Source organism: Canis aureus, chromosome 5 (genome assembly GCF_053574225.1).
Source record: "Canis aureus isolate CA01 chromosome 5, VMU_Caureus_v.1.0, whole genome shotgun sequence".
NCBI lineage: Eukaryota > Metazoa > Chordata > Mammalia > Carnivora > Canidae > Canis > Canis aureus.
Window position 1 is genome coordinate 18,413,619 of NC_135615.1, and position 14,635 is coordinate 18,428,253.

The following is a 14,635-nucleotide window of genomic DNA, read 5'->3' on the forward strand; positions in this document are numbered from 1 at the left end:
GGCGCAAGGCGACAGGCCACACGGCCCGTCCATCCGCAGGGCTGGCCGTCAGTCCGGGGGACCGCGCTCGAGCGCAGTGCACGCTGGGAGCCCCCCGCCGGCGCCTGCGCACTGGTCGACCCGGAGGCCCCGCACGCTGGGGGCTGGCCTGAGTGCGGAGGCAACTGGGGAGGGGCCACACCCGCACCGGGGAGCCCAGGCAGCGCCGCGACCTGTCGTCCGGGGGTCCTTCCGCCCCACCGCTCCCCCGCCCCCGCCGGCGCGCAGGCCCCGCCCCGGATGCCACCTGTGGCGCGGGTCCCCTGGCGCTCGAGGCGGCGGTAGCCTGCAGCAAGTGCAGCTCGCCCGCAGCCCCACCTGTCACCGGTCACCCCTGCAGCTCGGGGTCCCTGCCCGCGCCCCGCTCGCGGCCCCCGCGGCTCGCACCTTCCTCAGCGCTGACATCCTCGGGCGCTCGCGGTTCAGCAGGCGCAGGGCGACATGCTTTGTGGCCCGTCTGTCCGCAGGGTCGGCTGGCCGTCAGTCCGGGGGACCGCGCTCGAGCCCAGTGCATGCTGGGAGCCCCTCGCTGGCGCCTGCGCACTGGGGCCTCACGGGGTAAACAACCCCCACTGAGCGCTGCACCAGGCAGGGGGTTGGGCAGCTCCCCCAAGTGCTAACAACTGAAAATCAGCACAATAGACCCTCCCCCAGAAGACCAGCGAGAAGGACAGGGGAAAAACAAGTTATTGACCAAGCAGCACTGGAAAGTTCCAGAGTAAGACAAGGGACTTGCAGGATACAGAATCAGAGGATACTCCCCCTTGTTTTGTTGTTGTTGTTGTTGTTGTTGTTATTTTTTATTTCTGTTTGCTTCCCCCACCCCTTTTTTCCATTCTTTTTTTTTCTCTTTTTCTTCTCTTTTTCTTCCTTTTTTCTTCCTTTTTACTTTCTTCTTTTTTCTTTTCTTTCCGTCTTTCTCTCCTCTCTTTTCTCCTTTTCCCAATACAACATGTTTTTGGCCACTCTGCACTGAGCAAAATGACTAGAAGGAAAACCTCACCTCAAAAGAAAGAATCAGAAACATCCTCTCTCCCATAGAGTTACAAAATCTGGATTACAATTCAATGTCAGAAAGCCAATTCAGAAGCATTATTATAAAGCTACTGGTGGCTCTAGAAAAAAGCAAAAAGGACTCAAGAGACTTCATGACTGCAGAATTTAGAGCTAATCAGGCAGAAATTAAAAATCAATTGAATGAGACACAATCCAAACTAGAAGTTCTAATGATGAGGGTTAACAAGGTAGAAGAACGAGTGAGTGACATAGAAGACAAGTTGATGGCAAAGAGGGAAACTGAGGAAAAAAGAAACAAGTAAAGGACCATGAGGATAGATTAAGGGAAATAAATGACAGCCTGAGGAAGAAAAACCTACGTTTCATTGGGGTTCCAGAGGGCGCCAAATGTGACAGAGGCCCAGAATATGTATTTGAACAAATCATATCTGAAAACTTTGCTAATCTGGGAAGGGAAACAGGCATTCATATCCAGGAAATAGAGAGATTCCACCCCCTGAAATGAATAAAAACTGTTCAACACCTCGACATTTAATGGTGAAGCTTGCAAATTCCAAAGATAAAGAGAAGATCCTTAAAGCAGCAAGAGACAAGAAATCCCTGACTTTTATGGGGAGGAGTATTAGAGTAACTGCAGACCTCTCCACAGAGACCTGGCAGGCCAGAAAGGGCTGGCAGGATATAGTCAGGGTCCTAAATGAGAAAAACATGCAACCGAGAATACTTTATCCAGCAAGGCTCTCAATCAGAATGGAAGGAGAAAGAAAGAGCTTCCAAGACAGGCAGGAACTGAAAGAATATGTGACCTCCAAAACAGCTCTGCAAGAAATTTTAAGGGGGACTCTCAAAATTCCCCTTTAAGAAGAAGTCCACTGGAACAATCCACAAAAACAGGGACTGAATAAGTATCATGATGACACTAAACTCATATCTTTCAATAGTAACTCTGAACGTGAACGGGCTTAATGACCCCATCAAAAGGTGCAGGTTGTCAGACTGGATAAAAAAGCAGGACCTGTCTATTTGCTGTCTACAAGAGACTCATTTTAGACAGAAGGACACCTACAGCCTGAAAATAAAAGGTTGGAGAACCATTTACCATTCAAATGGTCCTCAAAAGAAAGCAGGGGTAGCCATCCTTATATCCGATAAACTAAAACGTACCCCGAAGACCGCAGTGAGAGATGAAGAGGGACACTATATCATAATTAAAGGATCTATCCAACAAGAGGACTTAACAATCCTCAATATATATGCCGCGAATGTGGAAGCTGCCAAATATATCAATTAATAACCAAAGTGAAGACGTACTTAGATAATAATACACTTATACTTTGTGACTTCAATCTAGCGCTTTCTACACTTGATAGTTTCCTAAACACAACATCTCCAAAGAAACGAGAGCTTTAAATGATACACTGGACCAGATGGATTTCACAGATATCTACAGAACTTTACATCCAAACTCAACTGAAAACACATTCTTCTCAAGTGCACATGGAACTTTCTCCAGAATAGACCACATACTGGGTCACAAATTGGATCTGAGCCGATACCCAAAGATTGGGATCGTCCCCTGCATATTCTCAGACCATGATGCCTTGAAATTAGAACTAAATCACAACAAGAAGTTTGGAAGGACTTCAAACACATGAAGGTTAAGGACCATCCTGCTAAAAGATGAAAGGGTCAACCAGGAAATTAAGGAGAAAAAAAGATTCATGGAAACTAATGAGAATGAAGATACTACCATTTAAAACCTTTGGGATACACCAAAAGCAGTCCTGAGGGGGAAATACATCACAATACTAGCAGCCATCCAAAAGCTGGAAAGAACTCAAATACAAAAGCTAACCTTACACCTAAAGGACCTAGAGAAAAAAAAAAAAACAGCAAATAGATCCTACACCCAGCAGAAGAGAGTTAATAAAGATTCGAGCAGAACTCAACGAAATCGAGACCAGAAGAACTGTGGAACAGATCAAACAAAACCAGGAGTTGGTTCTTTGAAAGAATTAATAACATAGATAAACCATTATTCACCCTTTAAAGAGAAAAGAGAGAAGACTCAAATTAATAAAATCATGAATGAGAAAGGAGAGATCACTACCAACACCAAGGAAATACAAAAGATTTTAAAAACATATTATGAACAGCTATATGCCAATAAATCAGGCAATCTAGAAGAAATGGACATATTTCTGGAAAGCCACAAACTACCAAAACTGGAACAGGAAGAAATAGAAAACATGAACAGGCCAATAATCAGGGAGGAAATTGAAGCAGTCATCAAAAGCCAAGACACAAAAGTCCAGGGCCAGATGGCTTCCCAGGGGAATTCTATCAAACGTTTAAAGAAGAAACCATGTCTATTCTACTAAAACTGATTGGAAAGATAGAAAGAGATGGAGTACATCCAAATTCGTTCTATGAGGCCAGCATCACCTTAATTTCAAAAGCAGACAAAGACCCCACCAAAAAGGAGAATTACAGACCAATATCCCTGATGAACATGGATGCAAAAATTCTCAACAAGATACTAGCCAATAGGATCCAGCAGTACCTTAAGAAAATTATTCACCATGACCAAGTAGGATTTATTCCCGGGACACAAGGCTAGTACAACACTCATAAAACAATCAATGTGATTTATCATATCAGCAAGAGAAAAGCCAAGAACCGTATGATCCTCTCATTAGATGCAGTGAAAGCATTTTACAAAACACAGCGGCCATTCCTGATCAAAACACTTCAGAGTGTTGTGAGAGAGGGAACATTCCTCAACATCTTAAAAGCCATCTACGAAAAGCACACAGCAAATATAATTCTCAATGGGGAATCACTGGGAGCCTTTCCCCTAAGATCTGGACCAAGACAGGATGACCACGCCCACCACTGCTATTCAAGATAGTACTGGAAGTCCTAGCCTCAGCAATCAGACAACAAAAAGATATTAAAGGCATTCAGATTGGCAAAGAAGAAGTCAAACACTCCCTCTTCACCGATGACATGATACTCTACATAGAAAACCCAAAAGCCTCCACCCCAAGATTGCTAGAACTCATACAGCAATTTGGCAGCGTGGCAGGATACAAAATCAATTCCCAGAAGTCAGTGACGTTTCTATACACTAACAATGAGACTGAAGAGGGAAATTAAGGAGTCAATCCCATTTACAATTGCAACCAAAAGCATAAGATACCTAGGAATAAACCTCACCAAAGAGGTAAAGGATCTATACCCTAAAAACTATAGAACACTTCTGAAAGAAATTGAGGAAGACACAAAGAGATGGAAAAATATTCCATGCTCATGGATTGGCAGAATTAATATTGTGAAAATGTCAATGTTACCTAGGGCAATTTACACGTTTAATGCAATCCCTATCAAAATACCATGGACTTTCTTCAGAGAGTTAGAGTAAATTATTTTACAATTTGTGTGGAATCAGAAAAGACCCCTAAAAGCCAGGGGAATTTTAAAAAAGAAAACCATATCTGGGGGCATCACAATGCCAGATTTCAGGTTGTACTACAAAGCTGTGGTCATCAAGACAGTGTGGTATTGGCATAAAAACAGACACATAGATCAGGGGAACAGAATAGAGAACCCAGAAGTGGACACTCAACTTTATGGTCAACTATTATTCGACAAAGGAAGAAAGACTATCCACTGGAAGAAAGACAGTCTCTTCAATAAATGGTGCTGGGAAAATTGGACATCCACATGCAGAAGAATGAAACTAGACCACTCTCTTTCACCATACACAAAGATAAACCCAAATGGATGAAAGATCTAAATGGGAGACAAGATTCCATCAAAATCCTAGAGGAGAACACAGGCAACACCCGTTTTGAACTTGGCCACAGTAACATCTTGCAAGATACATCCACAAAGGCAAAAGAAACAAAAGCAAAAAATGAACTATTGGGATTTCATCAAGATAAGAAGCTTTTGCACAGCAAAGGATACAGTCAACAAAACTAAAAGACAACCTACAGAATGGGAGAAGATATTTGCAAATGATGTATCAGATGAAGGGCTAATTTCCAAGATCTATAAAGAACTTATTAAACTCAACACCAAAGAAACAAACAATCCAATCATGAAATGGGCAAAAAACATGAAGAGAAATCTCACAGAGGAAGACATAGACATGGCCAACACGCACATGAGAAAATGCTGTGCATCACTTGCCATCAGGGAAATACAAATCAAAACCACAATGAGATACCACCTCACACCAGTGAGGATGGGGAAAATTAACAAGACAGGAAACCACAAGTGATGGAGAGGATGTAGAGAAAAGGGAACCCTCTTGCACTGTTGGTGGGAATGTGAAATGGTGCAGCCACTCTGGAAAACTGTGTGGAGGTTCCTCAAAGAGTTAAAAATAGACCTGCCCTACAACCCAGCAATTGCACTGCTGGGGATTTACCCCAAGGGTACAGATGCAATGAAAGGCCGGGACACCTGCACCCCGATGTTTCTAGCAGCAATGTCCACAATAGCCTAACTGTGGAAGGAGCCTCGGTGTCCATCGAAAGATGAATGGATAAAGAAGATGTGGTCTATGTATACAATGGAATATTCCTCAGCCATTAGAAATGACAAACACCACCGTTTGCTTCAACGTGGATGGAACTGGAGGGTATTATGCTGAGTGAAATAAGTCAATCGGAGAAGGACAAACATTATATGGTCTCATTCATTTGGGGAATATAAATAATACTGAAAGTGAATAGAAGGGAAAGGAGAAGAAATGGGTAGGAAATATCAGAAAGGGAGGCAGAACATGAAGACTCCTAACTCTGGGAAATGAACTAGGGGTGGTGGAAGGGGAGGATGGCGGGGGGTGGGGGTGAATGGGTGACGGGCACTGAGGGGGGCACTTGTCGGGATGAGCACTGGGTGTTATTCTGTATGTTGGCAAATTGAACACCAATAAAAAATAAATTTATTATTTAAAAAAAGAAAAAAAATAAAAAAAGGAAAAAAAGAAAAAAGATCACAGAAAAAGTAAATGAACTAGAGACTTAAAAAAAAAAACCCACCCAAACAAAACAACAAGAACAACAACAACAACAAAAAAGTAGAAACAAGCAAACAAACAAAATCGATATGCACAATAGACAAGATCAATAAAACCAAGACCTGGTTCTTTGAAAGGATAAACAAAGCCTATAAACTAGCCATAATCCTCAAAAAGAAAGAGGGCACAAATACAACCAGAAATGTAGAGGAAGGGCAGGCCAAGCGGCTCAGGGGTTTTCCACCTGCCTTCGGCTCAGGGCATGATCCTAGAGACCCAGGATCGAGTCCCACATCGGGCTCCCTGCGTGGAGCCTGCTTCACCCTCTGCTTGTGTCTCTCATGAATAAATAAATAAAATCTTGGAATCCCTGGGTGGCGCAGCAGTTTGGCGCCTGCCTTTGGCCCGGGGCGCGATCCTGGAGACCCGGGATCAAATCCCACGTCAGGCTCCTGGTGCATGGAGCCTGCTTCTCCATCTGCCTGTGTCTCTGCCTCTCTCTCTCTCTCTCTCTCTGTGACTATCATAAATTTAAAAAAAAAAGATTGAAGAAAATAAAAAAGAAATGTAGAGGATGTTACACGTGACACCACAAAATACAAAAACACTATAAGAGATGGCCAGAAACAATTATACATAACCATACTGGAAGACCTAGGAAAAAAAGGATAAATTCCTAAAAATGCACAATCTTCCAACACTGAATCATGAAGATACAGAAGACCTTAGTAGATCAATTATAGGGATGCCTGGGTGGCTCAGTCAATTAAACATCTGCCTTCAGCTCAGGTCAGGATTCCAGGGTACTGGGTATGAAACCAATATCCAGCTCCCTCCTCAGCAGGGAGCCTGCTTTTTCTCTCCCTCTTGCTCCCTCTGTTTGTGTGGTCTCTCTCTCTCTCTCTTTCTCTCTCTCTTAAATAAATAAAATCTTCAAAATTATTTGTTTTAAATAAGATCTTAGTGGTCAATGATGAATAATGAAAATGAATTAGGAATAAAAACTCCCCAAAACAAGGACTGGACAGCTTCACTGATGGTTATACCAAATAGTTAAAGCCCTATAACTCTCAAATTATTCCTCTCCCCCTAAAAAGAACTGAAGAGAAAGGAAGGCTTCCAAATTCATTTTAAGTGGCTAGCACTGCCCTGATATCAAATCCAAAGACATCACACAAAAAGAAAATCACATGCCAGAGTCTCTGATGAACACAGATATGAAAACCCTCAACAAAATATTAGCAAACCTAATTCAACACACGTTAAAAGGAGAATGCATTATAATCAAATGGGATTTATTTCAGGGATGGAAGAATGGTTCGACACTCACAAATCAACATGATGTACCCACATCAACAAAATGAAGAATAAACATCATATGATTTTTCTCAACAGGTGTAGAAAAAGCATATCATAAAATTCAACTTCCATTTATGATAAAAAAAGTCTCAACAAAGTGTGTATAAAAGAAATATATCTCAACGTAATAAAGGCCATATATGTCAAACCCACAGTTAACATTATACTCAGTGGTGAAAACTGAAGGTTTTCCTCAAAGATCAGAAACAAGACAAGGATGCCCAACCTTGTCACTTTCATTCAATATGGTATTAAAAGTCCTAGCCATAGCAATTAGATAATTAAAAAAACGCAGAAAAATTGAAAATGAAGAAGTAAAACTGTCGCTATTTGCAGATGGCATTACACTATATATAGAAAGCCCTAAGGACTCCAAAAAATTATTAGAGCTAATAAGTGAATTTCATAAAGTTATAGGATACAAAATTAGCATACGGAGAAATTCATTGTATTTCTTCCCTACACTAGTAACTATGAGAAAAAGAAATTAATGATGCAATCTCATTTACAACTGCATCAAAATAAAAAAAAGCTTAGGGATAAATTTAATCAAGGAGGTGAAAAACTTGTATCCTTAAAACTATAAAATACTGAAAAAAGAAACTGAGGACAACACAAATAAATGGAAAGATATACTGTGCTATGGATTGGAAGGATTGGAAGAATTAATATTGTTACAATGTCTATGCTACTCAAAGGAATCTACAGATTCAATACAATTCCCATCAATATACTGGTGACACTCTGCACATAACTAGAACAAAGAATCCTTAAAATTTGTATGAAACCATGAAAGACTCAAAATAGCCAAAATAATCTTGACACAGAACAAAGCTGGAGGCATAATGGTCCCTAATTTCAAACTATAGTAATCAAAACAGTATGGTACTGACACAAAAACCCTTAGGTCAATGAAATAGAGACCCTGGAAATAAATCCACATATTTATGGTCAATTAATCTATGACAAAGGAGGCAAGAACACACAATGGAGAAGACATTCTCTTCAGGAAATAATTTTGGGAAAATTGGACAGCCACATGTAGAAGAATGAAATTTAACCACTATCTTACTACCATATACAAAAAATAAATTCAAAATGGACTAAAGATCTGAATGTAAGACCTGAAACCATAAAACTCCTAGAAGAAAATGCAGGCGATAAACTTTTGACATTCATCTTAGCAACATTTTTTTGGACCAGCCTCCTCAGGGAAGGAGAACGAAGGTTAACACAAACAAATGAAATTACATCAAAGTAAAAATCTTTTGCACAGTGAAGGAAACCATCAACAAAACAAAAAGGCAACCTACCAAATGGGGGGAGATATTTGCACATCATATATTCAATAAGGAGTTAACATCCAAAATACAGAAAGAATTTATACAACTGAATATTTAAAAAGCAATCTGATTTAAAAACGAGTAGAGAACTTCAATAGACATCTTCCCAAAGAAGACAAACATAGCTAACAGGCATATGAAAAGGTGCTCAACGTCACTCAACATCAGGGAAAAATGCAAATCACTCCAGCCAGATTAACTTTCAAAAATACAAAAACAGCAAGTGTTGGAGTCTGTGGAGAAAAGGGAATTCCAACGCACTGTTGGGAGGAATGTATATTGGTGCAGCCACTATGGAAAACATTTTAGAGGTTCTTCAAAAAATTAAATTTAGAATTATCATATGATCCAGCAATTTCACTTATTTATCCAAAGAAAATGAACACACCAATTTGAAGAAATATAGGCACCCTAGGTTTACTGCAACATTATTTACAACAGCCAAGATGTGGAAGCAGCCTAATGGTCCAGTGATAGATGAATGAAGAAAGAAGATGTGGTAGGTATATCCAACAGAATATTACTCAACCATAAAAATGAATGACATCTTTCCATTTGCAACAACATGGATGGACTTAGATCAGTGCTATTACACTAAGTGAAATATGTCAGACAGAAGAAGAGAAAAACTTTATGATTTCACTTATATGTGAACTCTAAAAACACAACACAAAACAAGCAGACTCATAGGTACAAGAAACAAACTATAGGCTACCAGAGGGGATATGAGTTGATGGGGGAAACAGGTAAATGTGGTGAAGTGGATTAAATGGCACAAACTTCTAGTTATAAAAGAAATAAGTCATGGGGATGTAATGTACTACATAGGGAATATAGTCAATAGTATTGTATTAACTTCACATAGTGGGAGATGACAAGCAGATTTATCATGGGGATCATTTTGTAACATGTAAAAATATCAAATCACTATGATATATACCTTAATATTATCTTGTATATCATTTATACTTCAGTAAAAATTAAATACATGGATAAAATAGAGTATTCCCCCAAAAAAGGACAAAAGGTAAAGATAACACATCAGAAACAACTGACAACTATAAAAATAAATGTAAGCAATATTGTGTTGAATAACAGTTACTTTGCAGTATCAGATATAAACTGAAGAGTTAAATTAATGCTTACTTTATTACTTTTCCTTAATATTATATCTTTAGTTACTGATAATTGGTAAATTCAAGGTCTTTTGAATGCATCTTATGCTTCCCTATGTTTCTGTTTTCTCATTTGAAATACCCTCTCTTCTTTGCTCTATTTATCCAAATCCTTAACTCTCAAAATCCAGTTCAATTTTTTCTTATTTCCTCCCAACACTCTCAGTACATAAACATGTGATAGCTTTTGAATTCCTAGATAATTTTTGAATTCCTAGAATATTAAATGCTTTTTGTAGGTAACTGGCATGTAATTATGCACTGCTTGTCCTTTCACTCATGCAATTAAAGTAACTACTATATGCTAGGCACTCTGCTACAGCTAGAAATAGGACAGTAAACAAGGCAGATGCAGTCTCTGCTCATCATTAAAGCTTCCCAGTCATTGGAAAACAGAGCTTTATACACAGAGTCATCCAGCAGGGTAGTAGGACCATGAAAAAAGCCCCAGGGGTATGGGATACAAAGCCACTCAGGGAGGGTGCAGGCTTGGAAAGGTTCCATTCCAAGAATACAGTACAGGAAGTCATAAGTCACTTCTCAGAAAGAGGATAATTTCAGAAAGAGGACAATTAAATACTGAAGAACACCCAAGGACTAATGGGAGAGCATTGGCCGCTTCTGGTAGAAAGACTGACTGGCATACAGCTGCCTTTTGCAAACAGTTAATTCCACTTCAAACTCACAAGCTTCATGTCAGCTAGGAGTATATTTAGTAGAAGCTCAGCAAAGATTTGTTTGAGCGCATGAATTAGAAGTAAGGCCTGGACAGAGTAGGGACTGAGACAGAACTCAGTATTTGCAAAGGAAAGTTGTAGTCCAATAAAGAAATGGTTAGTTAGCAATAGACTGTATAAATTAGTGCACAGTATACCCTAAAGTGCCCAGATTTTTTTTTTAATTTATGTGTCACATAATGCTATCCACAGAAGCAGAATCCCAGCAGAACTCGCCGAGGGCCTTTGTTAAAACAACTCACACATTAATAGAAAATATTCCTGGCCTCTTTAGAAGATGTAAAGAGATGAACTCATCTGGAAAATGTGAATTTGGGCCTAAATATTTCTTCATTGTTAAAGAATATGTTTTAAACATTTGTTTTAGCTGAAATTCACCAAAGAGTACAAATAGGAGCATGTGATATATTCATCTCTTATAGAGCAAAGATTGCTAACTGTGATCTATAATTAGTAAACACAGATCGCCAATCTTGTAGCAGCCTCTGAGTCAGAGATGTGATTTCGGTTAGAATAATCAACGCACAGATAAGCAATTCCAACTTATATTGATAGAAGCCTATGTTACAGGCTGCATAGAAAATTAACAGAGCAGGCATTAAAAATTAACTGATGAGGGATCCCTGGGTGGCGCAGCGGTTTAGCGCCTGCCTTTGGCCCAGGGCGCGATCCTGGAGACCCAGGATCGAATCCCACGTCGGGCTCCCGGTGCATGGAGCCTGCTTCTCCCTCTGCCTGTGTCTCTGCCTCTCTCTCTCTCACTGTGTGCCTATCATAAATAAATAAAAATTTAAAAAAATTAACTGATGAGAACCTGTGAATTCCAAAAGATTTACCACCATGTGCTGAGGACTATTGTGATTTTTCAGGCAATGTCCTTTAAAAAAAAAAAAAAAGAAAGAAAGAAAGAAATGTAGTGAGAGAACAAAGGACTGTTTTCCCATGAGAAATTTGTTTGAAACAGTTAAAAAGCGAACATTAGCAGGAAACAAACAAGTGAAATTAACTGGCACATGGGATTCCTACAGGAGGCAACTCTGTACACAATTGCAACCTATGACTTTTCTGTAAACAAATGAACAGTAAACCTGTGAAGCAACTAGCTAATGACATCTTAAACTAGGTAAATTCCAACAGTTTCTCTTCTCTGCCTTCTCCCCTATTTTATAGTACTAGCTACTTCTGACTTTTGAAAAAAACAACTCATAATCTGGGTGAAAAATCTCAATATATTAATCCCCCAGCAGCAAGCCCGTAAATGGCTGCTTGTACCTGGCTGTGAACCTGATACCTAGCCTGCTGAACCAGTTCTTTGCTGTGGTGTCACCTACGTCTATGTACAATTCACCTGTTCTGAACTTGGTTCAGATAGAATGCTATCTTCAGTGTCTTTGTGCTTCAGTTACTGGAAACTGAAGACACACTGATTTTTCTTAACAAATAAATGTAAATGCTGAACACAATGAAAACTTTTCAAGGCTTCTTATATATGAGGTACTGGTTTTCAAGAGAGTGTAACATGGATGAGGGAAATACATCTTTATTTTTGGTAACCTCAACTAAAATTTGGTGTTTTCTTTAATCATGAATGCAAGCAATACGTCATGGTAATAGTAGTACCTGTGACTCTCTCACCAATGATAAAAAAAAAGCTTTAATATCACTTTGTAGAACTGAAAATATCTCAAGAATGTCACTTATGCTTATCAGTCATTTGTGTTTATTCTATTCTCCTTCAGACCTTGTCACTTAATATACATTTACTAATTTACTAATTTACTAAGTCAAAATTTGGGATTTAAAAATATTTTAATAATTGGTATTGTTTCCTTTGTAATTCTAGTATTTTGTTTCATATATTTAAAACAGTATTATTGGGGGTGAATGGGTGACGGGCACTGAGGGGGGCACTTGATGGGATGAGCACTGGGTGTTATTCTGTATGTTGGCAAATTGAACACCAATAAAAAATAAATTTATGATTAAAAAAATAAAACGGTATTATTAAGAAGTTCATCAGACTGCCAAAGAGATTTGTGACACACAGAGATACATAACACACATGATTAAGAACCACTGGTTGCTGTGAGCCTGGGTGGCTCAGTTGGTTAAGTGTCCAACTCTTGGTTTCTGCTCAGGTCATGATCTCAGGGTCTTGGGATCAAGCCCTACATGTGACTCTATGCTCGGCATGGAGACTCCTGAAAATCCTCTCCCTCTCCCCGTCCCCCCACATGTGTGCACTCTGTCTATAAAAATAAAAAAATCTTTTTTAAAAAGATAACTGGTGACTGTGAAGAATTCTGCTTTTAATTTACAATGTCTCTATCTTCAGAGGGAAAAATTGTTATTGACCAAGTTTAAAAAGCCAAGAGAGAGGAAGACCCTGAACAAAAAATAATATAATTAAGAGATTTTATCTAGCTAGCTTTGCTCTTACAAAAATCAAATTACATGGTTTCTAATTCATTCTTTCCTCACTAACTTTAAAATGCTATTAAATATGATTTTGAAATTTTTGAATTATGGTAGATGTGAGGCAGAATGGTTTAGATAAACATAATTACTGTTACCAGCTGTTGACAAGCTAAGTTAGAAAACAAACGAAACTATAATAATTGCTTAACACAAAGTAATCACTTCCCCTTTCTAACATATGTGGATCAGAGCCCCTAGAAAGCACTGATCATCACTAATATTACTGTTTCCTGGATACGAGAACGTTTTAAGTTCTAATAGCAGAAGTTGAATGCAATGGTTTAGAGGATGGATTTCGGAGTTAGAATTGGTTTTTAATGCTGATTATACTATTACAATTTATATAACCTGGGTCTCAATTTTGTGGCCTGAAAAATTAGGATAAAATATCGATATCTTGTAAATTTATTCTGAAGATTAAGAGACTTAACAAGTGCAAAAGAATTAGCACATCATATGGGAAAAAAGGAACCAGTTTGTAACTGGAAATCGATCACAAGAGTAGCAACAGTTGTGGGACAAGAAATGAAAGGAAAATAGCAAAAATGGTATGAAAGTTATATTCTTTAGAATTGGCCATATCATTCTGTTAAAAGAGAAACTAAATCAATTAAAATTAAATTCAATTAAAATTGTTAGCATCTTAACAGAAATTCTCTCTTCATGACACAAGGGACTCCAGAGGCACCGGCTTCTCAGAAGCCATCGTGGGTAGCGTTCAAGACATCTGAAAGAGGTAAATCATGGCGGGGGCGGGGGGGGGGGGTAGAAAGAACTTTAGAAAAATCTCAGTCAAAACTATGCCTTGAACAAATATTGCCACACTCCCCAAGATGATAAAAAGGAACATTGATTTTATATAAATCAGGGCACTGTGAGCCTGTGACAACTAATTTAATAAAACACAAGTTGCTACTTGTGTGCTATAGCTTAAAATGCCAAAATCAAACTGTTTTCTCTCTCAATCTGGTCCAGGTCAATAATATAATATAGACAAAATTATGTAAATTGAATTGCTAACATGCTGAAGCAATTCTGGAAAAGCAAGTGAAGTTCTGGCACTAAAGATTTAGTTTAATCAATTTACAATCTAAAATCTACAAGACAGTCTTTGAAAAAAAATCGACTTTCTATATCCTGATTCTATCTATCTTCTCTATCCATGTTTTCTATATTCCTTTCTCTGAAATAATGAATAAAATGCCAAGATGACTAAAATAGTATCAGACGTTTGGTAGTCTGGACAGATCAAAATACGCCTAAATCCGAAAATGTTTCTGACACACTCCAATAGTTAGACACCTGTAGTGTTAGCAATTAGTTGTAAATCTTCTCAGAGTAGGACTGTGGTGAGCATATGTGTCAGGGGTGGCATAGTCGTGAGTTAGGAAGGATGGAGAATGTTTGCTTTGTCGATTAACCCTTACACAAAACTGAGGCTCACTGTTCACTAGC